General features: G+C 40.5%; 1 pseudogene; it reads left to right on the forward strand.

Annotated features, from left to right (window-relative positions):
* The first annotated feature begins 5,134 nt into the window (after positions 1-5,134).
* On the forward strand, positions 5,135-5,839 carry LOC140503066 (thiamine pyrophosphokinase 1 pseudogene; annotated as a pseudogene).
* Positions 5,840-6,947: the final 1,108 nt, after the last annotated feature.

Here is a 6,947-nt window from a genome sequence, read left to right on the forward strand (position 1 = left end):
AAATATTATTTTTTGAATGTATGGTTATATTTTCCAAGATATGACACTTAAAAACACTGAAACAGAAGGCTATAAAAATTGAAATATAGAAATATCTTTTCCTCAATGTCAATTTGTCATTCTAATTTAAAAGTTTCTTTCTAGAGCACCACACTCCTGGCAGTCACTCAGGTTCATGGCATTGGTGTCATCCTCAACTTTTCATTCTTCCTCACTCCTTCCCCAAGTCAATTACCTGCTAAGTCTTATCATTTCTGTTTATAATACCTCCCACCTCCCTTCCCTTCCCCCTGTTCAAAGGGCCATCACTTTAGGTCAACTCTCACCTGGAATATTGAAAAAGTACTCAAATTGGGGGGAGGAGCCAAGATGGCGGAATAGAAAGACACACATATGCTAGCTCCAAAACCCACATCCCATAAAATACCTGCAAAGAAGAACTCCCAACAAATTTGGGAGCAGCAGAAGCCACAGAACAACAGAGTGGAGTAGATTTCTGTTCCAGAGATCCCTGAAAACAGACACGAAAGGTCCGTCACGTGCTGGACCCAGAGCAGAGCACAGCCCTGCCTCAGCCACACAGCACCGAGAGGAGCAGATCTGAGCAGGCTTTGGGGACGGAATCTCCAGCAGCCCCGCAGGTCCCTCCACCCACAGGTGCTGAAAGTCAGTGAGAAGGTCTCTTTGGCAGACAGGGGCTCCCAAAGCAGGCAGGAGCTTGGATCCATTGTTGAAAGTCTCTGCTTAAACCATTTGAGGGAACTGAGCCCCGTGAAGCAGCCCTGCCCCCACCTGAGCACCTGAACTTAATCTCACACTGAATAGCAGCCCTGCCCCCACCAAAAGCCCTGAGGCTGAGAAGCAGCATTTGAATCTCAGATCCCAAGCACTGGCTGGGCAGATCTGGAGGCGAGGTGGGGGTGGACAGGACACTCAGAAGTCAAGTCACTTGCTGGGAAAACGCCCAGAAAAGGGAAAAAAAATAAGACCATAGAAGGCTACTTTCTTGGTGAACAGGTATCTCCTCCCTTCCTTTCAAATGAGGAAGAACAATGCTTATCATCACGGAAAGACACAGAAGTCAAGACTTCTGTATCCCAAACATCCAGAATAAATATTCGATGGGCTCAGGCCATGGAAGAGCTCAAAAAGGATTTTGAAAATCAAGTTAGAGAGGTGGAGGAAAAACTGGGAAGAGCAATGAGAGAGATGCAAGAAAAGCATAAAAAGCAGGTCAACACCTTGCTAAAGGAGACCTAAAAAAATGCTGAAGAAAATAACACCTTGAAAAATAGGCTACCTCAATTGGCAAAAGAGGTTCAAAAAGCCAATGAGGAGAAGAATGCTTTCAAAAGCAGAATTAGCCAAATGGAAAAGGAGGTTCAAAAGCTCACTGAAGAAAATAGTTCTTTCAAAATTAAAATGGAACAGATGAAGGCTAATGACTTTATGAGAAACCAAGAAATCACAAAACAAAATCAAAAGAATGAAAAAAATGGAAGATAATGTGAAATATCTCATTGGAAAAACAACTGACCTTGAAAAATAGATCCAGGAGAGACAATTTAAAAATTATGGGACTACCTGAAAGGCATGATCAAAAAAAGAGCCTAAACATCATCTTCCATGAAATTATCAAGGAAAACTGCCCTGAGATTTTAGAACCAGAGGGCAAAATAAGTATTCAAGGAATCCACAGATCACTGCCTGAAAGAGATCCAAAAAGAGAAACTCCTAGGAACATTGTGGCCAAATTCCAGAGTTCCCTGGTCAAGGAGAAAATATTGCAAGCAGCTAGAAAGAAACAATTCAGGTATTGTGGAAATACGATCAGGATAACACAAGATCTAGCAGCTTCTACATTAAGGGATCAAAGAGTGTGGAATAGGATATTCCAGAAGTCAAAGGAACTAGGACTAAAACCAAGAATCACCTACCCAGCAAAACTGAGTATAATACTTCAGGGGAAAAAATGGTCTTTCAATGAAATTGGGAACTTTCAAGCATTCTTGATGAAAAGACCAGAACTGAAAAGAAAATTTGACCTTCAAACACAAGAATGAAGAGAAGCGTGAAAAGGTAAACAGCAAAGAGAAGTCATAAGGGACTGACTAAAGTTGAACTGTTTACATTCCTACATGGAAAGACAATATTTGTAACTCTTGAAACTTTTCAGTATCTGGGTAGTGGGTGGGATTACACACACACACACACACACACACACAGAGAGAGAGAGAGAGAGAGAGAGAGAGAGAGAGAGAGAGAGAGAGAGAGAGAGCACAGAGTGAATTGAATAGGATGGGATCATATCTTAAAAAAATGAAATTAAGCAGTGAGAGAGAAATATATCAGGAAGAGAAAGGGAGAAATGGAATGGGGCAAATTATCTTTCCTAAAAGAGGCAGGCAAAAGACTTTTTAGTGGAGGAAAAAAGAGGGGAGGTGAGAGAAAAACATGAAGTTTACTCTCATCACACTTGACTCAAGGAAGGAACAAAATACACACTCATTTTGGTATGAAAACCTATCTTACAATACAGGAAAGTGGGGGAGAAGGGGATAAGCTGGGTAGGGGGGATGATGGAAGGGAGGGCAAGGGGAGGAGGGAGCAATCTGAAGTCAACACTCTTGGGGAGGGACAGGATCAAAAGAGAGAATAGAAGCAATGGGGGGCAGGATATGATGGAGGGAAATATAGTTAGTCTTACACAACACGACTATTATGGAAGTCATTTGCAAAACTGCACAGATATGGCCTATATTGAATTGCTTGCCTTCCCAAAGAGAATGGGTAGGGAGGGAGGGATGAAGAGAAGCTGGAACTCAAAGTTATAGGAACAACTGTCAAGTACTGTTCTTGCTACTAGGAAATAAGAAATACAGGTAATGGGGTACAGAAAGTTATCTGGCCCTACAGGACAAAAGAGAAGATGGGGACAAGGGAAGGGAGGGATGATAGAAGAGAGGGCAGATTGGAGATAGAGGCAATCAGAATGCTCGGTGTTTTGGGGTGGGAGGAGGGGACAAATGGGGAGAAAATTTGGAACCCAAAATTTTGCAAAAATGAATGTTAAAAGTTAAATAAATTAATTTAAAAGAAAAAGAAAAAAAATACTCAAATGGATCTCTCTACCTTCTGTACTTCTCTAATCCATTCTCTTCACAGCAGTCTAAGTGATTTTCTTAAATGTCTGATCATCTGACTCTTCAGCTCAAAAAACTCTAGTGACTATTGCCTCTTGCATAAAACACAAATTCCTCCTTGTACTATTCAAAGCCTTTCACAGTCAGTTTCCAGACTACCTTTCCCAAGTTTATCCCATTACTCATATTCATGTGCTCTATATTCCAGATGAATTGGATTTACTTGTTCCTTTTCAATACTATTCTGAGTACTATTTCCATGCCTTTTCACAGGTTGTCCTGATACCTAGAATCACTGCTTAGTCATCCCTGCCTCTTAATATCCCTGGTTCCCTTCAAAGCTCAATTTAAATGCCACCTACAAGTGACCTTCCCTTGCCCTCCCCAGTACATTCTGAACGACTCTTGATTATGCCCCTCAGAAGCTTCCCACAGTGGGTCAATTCAAAATTCTAGAAACCTTTTTTGCTTTCTGTCTATTTCTGTCAGGAGCACATACATTGCTATCCATCTATTACCCCTCATTCTCAACGTATGGTCAGTTTATTTTCTTTTTCTGTCACTCTTTTTTCTGATGACATTTTTTACTGCTTGATTGTTCTTTGTAGTTTCTGATTTGTTTTATATTGAAGCCAAGTTGCTTATGTTTATATAGCATTTTACAGGTTAAAAAATAATTTTTTGGAATTACTGCAGAAATATTTGAAAAAGCATATTATGTTTTGGCTTTTTGTGGAAAAGATGTATGGATATGAATTGGATGATAATGCATTATTAAGAATCACACTACTTCATCTAAGGGGTCTGGGATATTTGCCAGCTACCTTTCCCCCAAAGGACTTTTCCCAACTCTAGAGACACTTATGTATGCAAAATTGGTTGAATTCTGAGGGAATCTGGCCTCCAAAAAGAAGGGTTAGACTCTTTCACCTTATTGCTTCTGGCTCGTAAAAATCCATATGAACCCTCTAAGAAAACTTACAAAAGTTTAGCCTCATATCCAGTTGCTCCCCAAAAAGGGAAACAGAAAAGCTCTCAATATGAAATTCAGGTATAGGTCAGCTATTTATTTCCTCTACACAAAAGAAATGCTTAACACACAAGATCCTCACACATGCAGTGACAGAAAAACTTCAGCAATTGGCAGCAGTAATAACATAATTATTGCTATACTCTCCTAGAAACTTGATACTTATATTTAAGGACATGAAACATTTTGTGGGACTCATCTTCCTGCAAACAGCTATGTTGTCCAAGAAATATTAGAATAACTACACTGCTTAGAATCAGAAGTCATATTCTCTGTGTCCTCCTTGTTGCTTTTAGAACTAAATGATGCAGTAGCTGTTTCTCACACATAACATTCCATCTCCAACTCTGAGCAGTTTCACTAACTGTCTCCTATGGCTGGAATTCTCTTATGTCTCATCTTTTCCTCCTGGTTTCCCTGACTTCCTTCAAGACTCAGCTAAAGTCCCACCTTCTTATGCAATGTGACTGGTGTGTAAATGTATTTAATAGGAATGTGTGTAGAGACCATATAAGATTGCACTCCATCTTGGGGAGGAAGGGGGAGAAAATTAAAACCTTATGGAAGTGAATGTTGAAAACTGAAAACAAATAAGATAATAAATTTGGGGGAAAAGTTAAGTCCCTCCTTCTTCAGGAAGCCTTTACTGGTTTTCAATTGGTGAAATTATCACCAACTGATCCCACCTACATCTAATTTGCACATAGATGTATACGTGTTGCCTCCTTTATTAAATATTAAACTGTGAACTCTATGAGAGAAGGGATTGTTTTTATCTTTCTCTGTATCCCTAGTGTTTAGTACTGTGTCTGGCACACAGAAGGTGTTTAATAAATGCTTGTTGAGAGACGAGAGCCAAGGAGATCACTGCCTTCGCCCTTTGCTCCTTAGTTGATCTCTGTGCCTCGTGCGGTGGGTTTCCTGGCTCCTCCAGCAGCTGTGCAGAAGATAACAACCTAACATGGAACTGATCCTTCCCCCGCTAGAATGTCTGCTTCCCAGTGGGAATCTGAAATGTTGCCTACTGATCCTCAATCAGCCTTTGGACAGAAGCCGTTTCCATCATCTGTGGAGCAAAGCCCTTCTAAGAGGCTGCGCTGATGGAGGAGCTAACCACTTGTATGAGGTCAGGGAAGGAGAGCAGGAACACTTCTCATCCGATTACATCAGTGGAGATTTTGATTTGATTAGACCTGAAGTCAAAGAGTTCTACAAAGTCCAGGGATATGAATTTGTCTCAACTCCTGATCAAGACTACACCGACTTTACTAAATGCCTTCAAGTCTTCCAGAAGAAGATCGTGGAGAAGAAGCTTCAGGTAGACCAGATTGTGACCTTGGGTGGACTGGCAGGACAGTTTGACCAGATCATGGTTTCTGTGGAGATCCTTTTCCATGCAAATGACCATCTCATCAGTGCCTGTTACCATCATACAAATGGATTTCCTCATCAGCCAGGAAAGCACAAATCAATTGTAGACATGGGAATCAAAGGTGATTGGCATGGTCTTATTCCTAATGGACACCTTTTTAAGCAAGTCACCACAAGAGGCCTAAAATGGAGCCTCACCAATGGTATGCTCATGTTTGGAACCCTGGTCAGCACTTCAAATACCTATGATGGCTCTAGAGTAGTGATGGTGGAAACAGATCATCCACTCATCTGAACCATGGCAATCAGATATGAACCCAGAAAATGATACTGCAAAATCCACCTGTGCCTCAACTGATCTGCTCATGACTGCAAAACTGGAGGAATGCATCTGGAGTAGACTGGTAATATAAGCTGTGAAGGAAATGGGGGGCTATTTTTTTATAATTATATTCATGCAATTTAGTGTTAACATTTAAAGGAGAGATTCTGATTTTTTTAAATGAAGGGAAAAATTGATGGCTAATGCTATCAAATCAAGGATCTTAACAATCAGAATGGCCAACTAGGGGCACACAATGCCTGACCTAGAGTCAGGAAGACTCATCTTCCTAAATTCAAATCTGGCCTCACCCTGGGCAAGTCACTTAATCCTTTTTGCCTCAGTTTCCTCATCTCTAAAATGAGCTAGAGAAGGAAATGGCAAACCACTCCAGTATCTTTAAGGAAAAACCAAATGGGGTCAGAATCAGCCACAACTGACAAACAACTGAAAATTAAATCAGAATTAATTCTCCAAGTCATTGGCAAGAAGACAAGAATACTGGGAAATGTTACCAAAGAAAATTTTAGAGTAGGGGACCATCCTATTAACTTTGAACATTCCTTTCCCAAATCCAGCTTTTTAACCTATGAATATACATTGCCCTATTAAAGTTCTTGCTCAAAAGATTCAAATCAAAGTCAGTACCTATTTTGACAGACTCTGCATAGGAAAACAATAGGAATAAAAGTGGGGGGGGAAGGAGAGGAGGTAACTTCTTGTCACCCACCTACTTCCAAGGACCAATGTTGGTCCATAAATGAAAAGCTCTCTTCAGTTTCCAAGCAACTAAGTTTAACAGTCTCCAAAGGAATATGCAATCAAATACAGGATATATTAAGTTGTCACTGACACCCCTCTCAGATCACAAGCCTGGTGTATTGTAAAGTTGTTCAAGTTTTCTTCTGTAAGGAGGCTATACTTATTTCCTCATCATCCACAGCCATCACCAAAGCATTGATACACAAACAACAACTTTAAGAAGCTGCAACTCATTTTGTAGTAGGAATACATAGTCCCTTTAAGAAAAGGGACCCTCAGCCTTCTGTAAGTGTGGGCCTACTTGGGCCTCTTTTGGTTT

Source organism: Notamacropus eugenii, chromosome 5 (genome assembly GCF_028372415.1).
Source record: "Notamacropus eugenii isolate mMacEug1 chromosome 5, mMacEug1.pri_v2, whole genome shotgun sequence".
NCBI classification, from domain to species: Eukaryota; Metazoa; Chordata; class Mammalia; order Diprotodontia; family Macropodidae; genus Notamacropus; species Notamacropus eugenii.